We start from the raw sequence: 11,979 nt of genomic DNA, 5'->3' as shown, positions 1-11,979 counted from the left end.
CAATTGTTAGAACTGACATGTACTACAGTATTGCGAAAGAGCAGAGGCCGGTTCTTGAACAAGACAACGTCAGGGTTCAGCAGGTAGATGGAACGCCACTTGATGTGCTAGGAGTTGCCTGGACAGAAGTCAAAGTTGGAAAGACAATCTTTCCATTAAAGGTCATCTTTGCTAATATTAGGAACCAGGTAATACTTGGAATGGACTTTTTGATTCCAACCGCTGGGGTTCTAGACTTCTTCCGGCTGGAACTCATCTTGAACGGGGAACACATTCGATGCCTTAACCAGATAGGGAGATCATTCCTAAGAAGGATTTTAGTGAAAGAAACTATTGAGGTGCAACCAGGTCAAGAAACGCTCGCGCAAGGTGAGATCGCCAACTGTGTGGACGAGATGACGGGTACTGCCATAATCGAACCAGTTGCAGGCGGAGGCGAATTGGCTCGCCATGGGCTGGTGTTGGCAAGGTCCCTTGTCACTGCAGAGGCAGATGTTTTGCCACTGAGGTTGTTTAACCCGGGGAACAACAAGATAACACTTCGCCGGGGAACAATGGTCGGGATGATCTCACCAGCGGAAGTGCATGAAAGTGGGGAAAGGACAGAGAATAGTGGAAACGATGAAGTTCCTTCATACCTACAAGACTTGTTGCAACGAAGCCTGAGCAACATCGATCCGAAATATCACCAAGCTATCAAACAGTGCCTCGTGGATTTTCAAGATGTATTTTCTTCTGGAAGTCACGATTTGGGCCGGACCAATGCTGTCAGACACCACATCGAAACCGGCAATTCAAGACCTATAAGACAACGCCTTCGACGTCACCCTATCGTCAATCAGCAAGAGATTGATCGCCAAGTCAAATCATTAGTGCAAGAAGGTCTCATCGAACCTTCCGATAGCCCCTGGGCAGCCAATGTAGTGCTTGTGACTAAGAAGGACGGTACAAAACGGTTGTGTGTAGATTACCGCGGCCTGAATGTAGCAACTGTAAAAGACGCCTACCCTGTCCCCCGAATAGATGAGACCTTGGATGCACTAGGCGGGGCCAAGTGGTTTTCAACCTTAGATCTAGCTGCAGGCTATTGGCAAGTTGCCCTTGATAATGAAGCTCAAGACAAATCATCTTTTGTGGTTCGCGGTGGCCTATACAAGTGGAAGGTAATGCCATTTGGGCTGTGTAATGCCCCCGCAACTTTCGAGAGGTTGATGGAGAAAGTGATGGCTGGTCTACAATGGGACATATTGCTCATCTATTTGGATGATGTAATAGTGTTCGGTCGGACAGTTGATGAGCAAATCGTACGACTTCGCACAACATTGGCGCGGCTCCGGGAAGCCAATTTGAAATTGAAACCATCCAAGTGCAATTTGTTTCAACAGTCGGTGAAATACCTAGGTCACATCGTGTCTTCAGAAGGAATCACAACCGACCCTGCCAAGGTCGAGACCATTCGGAATTGGCCCAATCCCACATGCAGCAAGGATGTTCGAAGCTTCTTGGGGCTTGCATCCTATTACCGCAAGTTCATTCGCGGGTTCGCATCCATCGCATCACCACTTCATGAACTGACTGAGAAGGCTAGGCGTTTCGAGTGGAATGACGAATGTCAAAGAGCTTTCGAAGAGTTGAAGGAGTGCCTTATCCAGGCTCCGATCCTAGTATGTCCCTTACCAGAGGGGGATTTCCTGCTTGACACTGATGCCAGTCAGAATGGTATAGGGGCTGTGTTGTCCCAAATTCAGGAAGGCGAGGAAAAAGTAGTCGCTTACGCAAGCAAGAAGCTATCGAGGGCTGAGAGGAACTACTGTGTGACCCGTCGCGAGCTGCTAGCAGTTGTGTTCTATTTGAAATACTTCAAGCAGTATCTCTACGGTAGGAAGCTGACCGTTAGAACAGACCACGCTTCTTTGCAGTGGCTCCTCAACTTCAAAAATCCAGAGGGCCAATTGGCACGTTGGATCGAGGTTATCGCAGCATACAAACTGACAATACACCATCGTCCAGGAAAGAAACATGTGAATGCCGACAGTCTGTCCAGAAAACCATGTTCTCAGTGTGGCCTTGTTGATGACACAAGTGACGGCGAAGACACATCTACAGAGACAGAAACTCCCTCCGAGCAAGTCCAGTTCCATTGTAGGGCAATTATTGCCTTACCTGGGGTCACTCGAGAGGCCTTAAGAGAAGGCCAGTTGGAAGATGATAGTATGAGCTGGGTATTGAAGGCTAAGGAAGGAAGAAGCTGTAGACCAGATTGGGAAACAATAGCCAACTCGACAGCTGCAAAGAAAACGTACTGGGCTCAGTGGGACCAATTGGATTGCAAGCAAGGAGTACTATGCAGAAAATGGGAGACGTCGGATGGGGCATGCGTGAAATGGAAGGTTATCCTGCCACGGAAGTACCGAAAAGAATACCTAGAAGCAATCCATGGGGGTACAATAGGAGGTCATCTAGGCGTTACCAAGACATTGTCAAACGTAAAACAGAGGGTTCATTGGTCAGGCATGTCAGGAGACGTGAGGTCATTCATCCGGTCGTGTGACCTGTGCGCCAGAAGAAAATCCCCCTCAAAGAGGGCACGTGCTCGACTTCAACAGTACGAGGTGGGAGAGCCAATGGAAAGAGTAGCAATGGACCTTGTCGGGCCTTTACCCAAGACCATCCATGGGAATCAGTGGATCCTTGTAGTAGGGGATTATAAGAGCAAATGGATGGAAGCGTATGCGCTTCCGGATGCTCGAGCTACAACAGTGGCCCAAAAGTTTGTCGAAGAATTTGTGTGCCGTTTTGGTGTCCCTCGTGAACTACATACCGATCAAGGAACTAATTTTGAATCGCAGGTGTTTGCAGAGATGTGTTCCCTGTTGGGCATTCGAAAGACAAGAACAACAGCTTACAACCCGAAATCAGATGGGCTCATTGAGAGGTTCAACAAAACCCTCATCAATATCACCGCCATGCTCATCGAGCAGTCAAAGAAGTCTAGGGAATGGGATGAGTGCTTGCCATATGCAACTAGCGCATATCGCTGTACTGCACAAGAATCCACGGGAGAGTCACCCAACATGCTCATGCTCGGGAGAGAAGTGACGCTTCCAATAGACCTGACTATGGAGAATCCAAAGTATCCTAGCTGTGATGAACCAAAAACAGACTACGCTGAAAAGCTACGCCAGAATCTACAACAAGCTCACGAACGGGCTAGCGAGTGTCTTAGGAAGAGTGCCAGACGTCAGAAACGCAATTATGACAGGAAAGCTACCACCACTAATCTCAAGGAAGGACAGTTTGTTTGGTTATATGATCACAGCAAGAAGAAGGGGGTTTCCCCGAAATTACAGCTGCGATGGATGGGTCCTTACCTAGTGGTTACGAAGATCTCAGATGTTACGTTTCGGATTCAGCTGAGTCGCCGATCGAAAGCAAAGGTAGTACATGTAGATAGGCTCAAGCTGTACACTGGTGAAGATCTTCTTGCATGGGAGTATCGCCTTAGAGTTCCTGAGGAGGAATTTCCCTTTGCTGATTCTCCTAATCTTTCCCCTGAGGTCATACCAGAAGAGATCAGCCCTGCCAGTGATGAAACTTTGTCAGATGATCATCAACCCCAGCTTGATGAGACCCCTGCTGATGACCAACCCCAGCTTGATGAGAACTTGCCTGATGATCATCAACCCGGGTTCGATCTTCCCACTGATCTACCTCAGACTCCCGTGATTGAGAGTCGCTATCCCAGAAGAAAACGAAAACCACCAGATTTCTTTTATTAAATAAGAATTATCGACATAAATAATTATTTGTGTTTTGTTCTTCACAATTGCAGAATAATGTCTGAGGAGTGGAAGAAACCAGAGGACTTGGATGGGGACCGGCTTTACAAGTGCCGAGAATGTCTTTCCACGTTCTTGTACCACCGCAGCCTGATGCGCCATATCGGGGAGAACCATCGGGATGGATCCCGGAAGTGGAACTGCAAGACCTGCGATTATTCCTCTACCAGGCGGGGGAATTATGAAAGGCACGTGGACGGACACCGAAAGGACGAACAGCGCACGGTTTCCAGAAGAGAGTCGAGCAAAGAAAGAGAACCGGTGGGCCGGGGCGGTGAAAGGGCAAAATCCCCAGATCGACGTTGTCCGGAGACGAAGAGAGACGACAGAGACCAGCCACAGGAAAACAACACAGCCATTATAAGTGTACATCCAACTCCAGTGCCTAGTATTGATTCTTCCAGAGATGCCAGAGGCAAGCCTCTTGCCATGCTTAAGAGAGCCGCATCCCAGGATGAGGTGGTTTCGTCATCGTCATCAGCATCATCTTCGTCGGAAGAAGCTGAGAGTGGAGGAGAGGGTGCCACTGGAAATGCGCGTACAGACAGACCGGTTTTCAAGAAAGCGAGAGTTGAGAAGAGGATTACGACGGCCTTTACTATTGAAGGACGCGTAGTTCGTACGAGAAAGACGAAGGAGTTCTTCGACCGCTTCATACTTGTTTAAGTTAACACTAAGTCTAGCTTACTGGTTTACTTGATCTGTTTTGATTACAACTATAGGCCTCAGTTTACAATTTGCTTAAATCAGGTAGGCCTACTAGAGGTCAGGTTTTTTGTTGTTGTTGTAACTTAAGTATTACTAGTGATCTTACGAGCAAAGTGTTTTGATATTCTTTACATTTCCAAACGTATTTTGGACATTGTTGATCAATGTCTTTGTATTTGTGATTACTTGTGTTATATAATTATATATCTATAAAAATAACAGGAAGAAGAGAAAAAGGCAAATGTGTAGCTTATTACGTTGATTTGCTTGGACTTTCTTATAGATTGGTTAGGAAAACAAGAATTAATAGTAAAAACCGTTTTACATGTTTTAATGCCTATATTGTTGAGCTATGTTTAAAATGTCGTTTCGGTAGGTTTAGAACGAGGACGTTCTAGTCTAAGTGGGGGGTTGTGTGACGGAATGTTACAGTGTTTAACCTGAAGAGGGCGACATTTTGGTCAGATTGATATAAGTGATTTGATAACGCTGCGAACGGGCAGTCCGTGTTTTGTATTGATGCAGTAAGGAATGCAGTAAAGTAAGCTGAAAGATCAAACATCATTGTAAGTTGTCATTATTTGTCTCGGATATTACTTTGATTGAAGTGATTGATGAATGCATGATTGAGATCCTCGTTGAATAGTTGTGAGTTGTGAGAGTCGACTGTCTGGGAGAGTTGACTGATTTATAAGACGAGACCTGGTTCGTGTCGTTCGGAATTGCTACCAAGTTCATGGAACCAGATCTCGTCACAGTATTAACACATTTACGTAAATGTACGGTGTTTGAATAACGTAACTCTCCTCAAGTCGATACCTTGATATTGACGTGATTTTCACGTGATTTTGTTTATTGGGTTGTTTATACGGCAATAAATGGGAACTGTTATCCAGCATGCGTGACGGAATTTTCAATTCTTTGAATATGAAAAGAGGGAACGCGAAATAAGGATGTATGTGTGTATTTTGGAGCAACCCCCCCCCCCCCTTTGTAATTTTTTTTTTTTTTGAAAAAAAATAAATTATGCCAATGGCTGACCTAAAAAAAGGTGACCTTACCCCTCCTAACGGAGCTAAATGTCCAATTTTCAAATTCCGAGACCAAAAAAAAAAATATGTCCTCTTACCACCCCCCCCCCCCCTGCCCCGCAGTTCATCAGTCATCATGGTGTAGTCGTTCAGTCTCACGGGGATAACCCAATGGAAAAGAAAAACTTGAAAAAAGATTAAGTACGCAAAATAATCTCAAGGCCGTTCCCCCCCCCCCCCCCCCCCCCCCCTGGCCCACACAGTTCATCAGCCATCATGGTGCAGTCGTTCAGTCTCACGGGGATAACCCAATGAAAAAGAAAAACTTGAAAAAAGATGAAGTACGCAAAATAATCTCAAGGTCGCCGCCACCCCCCCCCCCCCCCTGGCCCACACAGTTCATCAGACATCATGGTGCAGTCTGTTAGTCTCACGGGGATAACCCAATGAAAAAGAAAAACTTGAAAAAAGATAAAGTACGCAAAATAATCTCAAGGCCGTTCCCCCCCCCCCCCCCCCATCCCTGGCCCACACAGTTCATCAGCCATCATGTGCAGTCTTTCAGTCTCCCGGGGATAACCCAATGAAAAAGAAAAACTTGAAAAAAAATTAAGTACGCAAAATAATCTCAAGGCCGCCCCCCCCCCCCCCCCCCTGGCCCACAGGGTTCATCAGCCTTCATGGAGCGGTCTTTCAGTCTCACGGGGATAACCCAATGGAAAAGAAAAACTTGAAAAAGAGATTAAGTACGAAAAATAATCTCAAGGTCGTCCTCCCCTGCTTGTGCAAGTTATGTCCATACTGTGATCGGCTTTCATCGAAAGGGTGCGGTGCGGTGCGGCGCGATGTGGTGTGCTCAACGCACCTATTCGATAAAAGAAGGGGGGGGGGGGGCTTTTCTCGAAAGGGTGCGTTGAGAGCGGAGTACCGTTTTAACACACCCTTTCGATAAAAGCGGGGGGGGGGGGGGGCTTTTCTCGAAAGGGTGCGTCGACTAGTCTTTCGCATCAGTCGTTTAAAATGAGGATCTGGGACAGAAGGTAATAGTTGCCAATTTAAGTATATCGAAAATGTATTAAATAAAATGGTATGGTCTTGATTACAGAGCATGGTCTCTTTCGTTATTACTATGTTGATGGGGGAGACAGAGAGATGGAAAAAAGGGAAAGGGTTAAGGGAAGATAAAAGGAAAGAAAGAAGAATAAGAACAAAAGAGGGAAACGATGGGGGGCGAAGGGCTCTTGCCTCCTCCTCACCTCCCCCCCCCCCGCCAAAAAAAAAATAAGAGAGAGAGAGAAGGGAAAGGGAAAGGGAAAGAAAATATAAAAGGAAAGAAAGAAGAGGAAGAAGGAAAGAGGGAAACGGGGGAAGGGCGAAAAGCTCTTACCCCCCCGCCAAAAAAATAAATAAGAGAGAGAGAAGGGAGAGGGAAAGAAAGAAAAGGAATAAGAAGGAAAGAGGGAAGCGGGGGAAGGGCGAAGGGCTCTTGCCTCGCCCCCCGCCAAATATAAATAAGAGAGAGAGAAGGGAAAGGGAAAGAAAATATAAGAGGAAAGAAAGAAGAGGAATAAGAAGGAGAGAGGGAAACGTGGGAAGGGCGAAGGGCTATTGCCTCCTCCCTCCTCCCTCCCCACCCCCGCCAAAAAATAAATAAGAGATAGAGAGAGAGAAAAGAAGATAAAAGGAAAGAAAGAAGAGGAAGAAGAAGAAGAAAAAAGGGAAACGGGGGCGAAGGGCTCTTGCCTCCCCCCGCCAAAAAAATAAATAAGAGAGAGAGAGAGAGAAGAGAAAGGGAAAGAGAATAAGAAAGGAAAGGAAGAAGAATAAGAAGAAAAGAGGGGCTCTTGCCTCCCCCCGCCAAAAAATAAATAAGAGAGAGAAGATAAAAGGAAAGAAAGAAGAGGAAGTAGAAGGAAACGGGGGCGAAGGGCTCTTGCCTCCCCCCTCCCGCCAAAAAAATAAATAAGAGAGAGAGAGAGAGAAGGGAAAGGGAAAGAAAGAAGAGGAATAAGAAGGAAAGAGGGAAACGGGGGAAGGGCGAAGGGCTCTTACTTCCCCCCCGCCAAAAAAATAAATAAGAGAGAGAGAGAGAGAGAGAGAGAGAGAAGGGAAAGGGAAAGAGAGAAGAGGAATAAGAAGGAAAGAGGGAAACGGTGGAAGGGCGAAGGGCTCTTGCCTCCCCCTCCCCCGCCAAAAATAAATAAGAGAGAGAGAGAGAAGGGAAAGGGAAAGAAAATATAAAAGGAAAGAAAGAAGAGGAATAAGAAGGAAAGAGGGAAACGGTGGAAGGGCGAAGGGCTCTTGCCTCCCCCTCCCCCGCCAAAAATAAATAAGAGAGAGAGAAGGGAAAGGGAAAGAAAATATAAAAGGAAAGAAAGAAGAGGAATAAGAAGGAAAGAAGGAAACGTGGGAAGGGCGAAGGGCTCTTGCCTCCTCCCTCCCCACCCCTCGCCAAAAAATAAATAAGAGATAGAGAGAGAAGGGAAAGGGAAACGGGTGCGAAGGGCTGTTGCCTCCTCCCCCCCCCCCCCCCGCCAAAAAATAAATAAGAGAGAGAGAGAGAGAAGGAAAGGGAAAGAGAAGATAAAAGGAAAGAAAGAAGAGGAAGAAGAAGAAAAGAGGGAAACGGGGACAAAGGGCTCTTGCCTCCTTTCTTTTCTTTCTTTTCCTTTCTTTCCTATTCTCCCTCTTTTTCGTTTTTCTCTTTCTTGCTTTTCTTTTTTTAATTTTTTTTTATTTCCCTTTCCCTCTCTTTTTTCCCCTCCCCCTTTTCTCTTTTTTCCCGACGGCAGCGCAATTTTACCGACAATATCCTGACAGGTGGGGGGGGGGGGGGGTGTCGCACCCCCACACCTTAATTAATGTTGCAGAGAGATAAGTATTTTCTCTATGAACTTGTTTGATGGGAGGACAAGAAATAATATTAAAAACATGAATACTATAGCGGTATAATGATGAGAGAGATGATTTAAGTCATACTTTTTTTCAATGTGATTGGAGTAGACTTGAGGGTGGGGGGGGGGGGGGGTGGGTCCCCCTCTAAGATCTCGGCCGTTTTACAGCCGATCGCCGCGAAAATGTGCATGCATGTCAAGTGAAGTGTATCAAAAAACTATGGTAATTTCAATTTTTTGAAAAATTCGCTCATTTGCATATTTATGGTAATTTATGCAAACAAGATCAAAGAATTCACATTTTACCTATAAATCATATATAATTCATATTCAAGCGTTCTTTTTCACTACATATATTCGTTAGAATAATAATACGACAACAAAGTTGGAAGAGCCAGTTTATCCCTATGTTATCTCTTGTTTTGATAATTTGTATTTATTTATTATATTGTTTTTGTTGTTTTATTTCATTTCTAACCACAATTCAACTATTTTGACCCCAAAACAAACACATTAACTTGAAACAAGACCAAATAACCAATGTTTTCTCTTTATTTAAAAGAATAAATGGTATTTCCATATGTTTGGTACACAAATCACAAAAATGAGCGATTTTAGGGCTGACATGCAAAAACAAAAGGTCACGTGACTCCGCAACTATACGTCCAATTTTTAACAAAAAAATGTTTCAAAAGATGCGTAAGACTCGAAAGAAAAAAGTTTATATCTGCCGCGGTTCCGGAGTAGTCGCGAAATTACTAGAGAGCACTAATTTTTTTTGGGGGCCCTCGAAAATTTGAAAAATTTGAAAAATCGTACCCCCCCCCTTGAACGCCAGGGAGGGGGGGGGGGCCTATCTCCCCAAAACGGTAAAATTAACGTGTTTTTTTTTACACGTTTTTTTCACAGGGCGGAGCCCTCAGAAGCTCAGGGGTATTAAAGGGAGGAGGCAAGAGCCTTTCGCCCCCGTTTCCCTCTTTTCTTCTTCTTCCTCTTCTTTCTTTCCTTTTATCTTCTCTTCCCCTTTCCCTTTCCCTTCTCTCTCTATCTCTTATTTATTTTTTGGCGGGGGGTGGGGAGGGAGGAGGCAAGAGCCCTTCGCCCTTCCCACGTTTCCCTCTCTCCTTTTTATTCCTCTTCTTTCTTTCCTTTTATATTTTCTTTCCCTTTCCCTTCTCTCTCTCTCTCTCTTAGTTATATTTGGCGGGGGGAGGGAGGCAAGAGCCCTTCGCCCTTCCCCCGTTTCCCTCTTTCCTTCTTATTCCTTTTCTTTCTTTCCCTCTCCCTTCTCTCTCTCTTATTTATTTTTTGGCGGGGGGGGGGGAGAGCCTTTCGCCCTTCCCCCGTTTCCCTCTTTCCTTCTTCCTCTTCTTTCTTTCCTTTTATATTTTCTTTCCCTTTCCCTTTCCCTTCTCTCTCTCTCTCTTATTTATTTTTTGGCGGGGGGGGGGGGGGGCCGGAGGGTGAGGAGAAGGCAAGAGCCTTTCGCACCCCCCCCCCGTTTCCTTCTTTTCTTCTTATTCTTCTTATTCTTCTTTCTTTCCTTTTATATCTTCCCTTAACCCTTTCCCTTTTTTCCTTCTCTCTGTCTCCCCCATCAACATAGTAATAACGAAAGAGACCGTGCTCTGTAATCAAGACCATACCATTTTATTTAATACATTTTCGATATACTTAAATTGGCAACTATTACCTTCTGTCCCAGATCCTCATTTTAAAAGACTGATGCGAAAGACTAGTCGACGCACCCTTTCGAGAAAAGCCCCCCCCCCGCTTTTATCGAAAGGGTGTGTTAAAACGGTACTCTGCTCTCAACGCACCCTTTCGAGAAAAGCCCCCCCCTCTTTTATCGAATGGGTGCGTTGAGCACACCACACCGCGCCGCACCGCACCCTTTCGATGATTTATAATAATCATTACTTCAAATGTGTCCAAGCATTGAATTTTGATAACCTTGTCGATTCAAAGTTTCAACTTTGCAATAATGAAAATAAAGTTAGTTTTTAAAATCAATGAATATCTACTTTAAACAATTTTTGGAAAAAAATAAATCGTATTGACTTTGCACGCGTGTGTACAATCTCTAAGGGACTTTTGTACCGGTACTTAGACAATTATTTTTGGAAAAAAATAAATCGTATTGATTTTGCATGCATGTGTACAATCTCTATGGGACTGTTGTACTGGTACTTAGACAATTTTTGGAAAAAAATTAATCGTATTGACTTTGCACGCGTGTGTACAATCTCTATGGGACTTCTGTACCGGCACTTTGACAATTTTTGGAAAAAAATTAATCGTATTGACTTTGCACGCGTGTGTACAATCTCTATGGGACTTCTGTACCGGCACTTAGACAATTTTTTGAAAAAAATTAATCGTATTGACTTTGCACGCGTGTGTACAATTTCTATGGGACTGTTGTATCGGGTACTTAGACAATTTTAGGAAAAATATTAATCGTATTGACTTTGCACGCGTGTGTACAATCTCTATGGGACTTCTGTACCGGTACTTAGACAATTTTTGGAAAAAAGTTCCAATAAAAGGCTTAACTTTAGAATACCCCACCAAAACGTAGTATCTCCGTTGGTCGCCAACGCGCCAACGTACCAATTTAGTGTAGTCCCTTCCTTTCGTATTCGTGACCAGTTTCTGAATTTGCTAACGCATCAAGTCGAGCATGGAAATATGGTTATTTGTTATGTTTTAACTCCTTCCTATTACCTCTTACACATCAAAGTATTTTATTTATAGATTGTTAAAGATGTTCTCACCTTAGTTGGAATGTTTTACTCTTTATATTGCTTGAAAATCGTCAAAAAGCAATGTAACAACTGTCGGAAAGTACTAAAGAGTGAAAAAAAAATCGGAAACTTATGGTGTCCATTAAATGGCAAACAAAAAAAGGAAATAAGGCGCGTTGGCGCGTTGGCACGTTGGCCCGTCCCTCATTGACAAACTGAATTAAAATATGAAATAAGTAGCCTAAAAGTAATGGGGGAAAAAATCAGGAGCTTGTGGTGTCCTTTAAATGGCAAACAAAGAAAGGAAATAAGGCGCGTTGGCGCGTTGGCACGTTGGCCCGTCCCTCATTGCCAAACGAAAATAATATAGGAAATAAGGAGCGTTGGCACGTTGGTCCGTCCGTCATCTGGCCATTGACCGAATAAGGAATATAACATTCATTTTGTCTTTCTAGGCACGATGGAGATTTACAATTTTATTTCTTTAAAAGTACTTGGGGGAGCTGTTTCAAATTACTGCGATATGAAATTAATGATTGAAATGTCACGTTATTAACTTAATTCATGTTTCAGTGTTAGTACGTTGGCATGATGGCGATTTATGATCCATTGTCAGAACGTTGGCACGCCGCTGGTGCTTGAAATTTCATTAATAATTAGAAAAAAAAGAGGATTTGTTGTACCATTCTCGACTCTTATTTCTTGTCTGAATTCAGTTTTCCCCCGCCCGCGCGAAGCGCGGAAGCTTTTACCTTTCATC

The sequence above is a fragment of the Strongylocentrotus purpuratus genome, unplaced genomic scaffold (assembly GCF_000002235.5).
Source record: "Strongylocentrotus purpuratus isolate Spur 01 unplaced genomic scaffold, Spur_5.0 spur5_scaffold_8, whole genome shotgun sequence".
Taxonomy (NCBI): Eukaryota; Metazoa; Echinodermata; class Echinoidea; order Camarodonta; family Strongylocentrotidae; genus Strongylocentrotus; species Strongylocentrotus purpuratus.
This window is presented reverse-complemented; position numbering follows the sequence as displayed.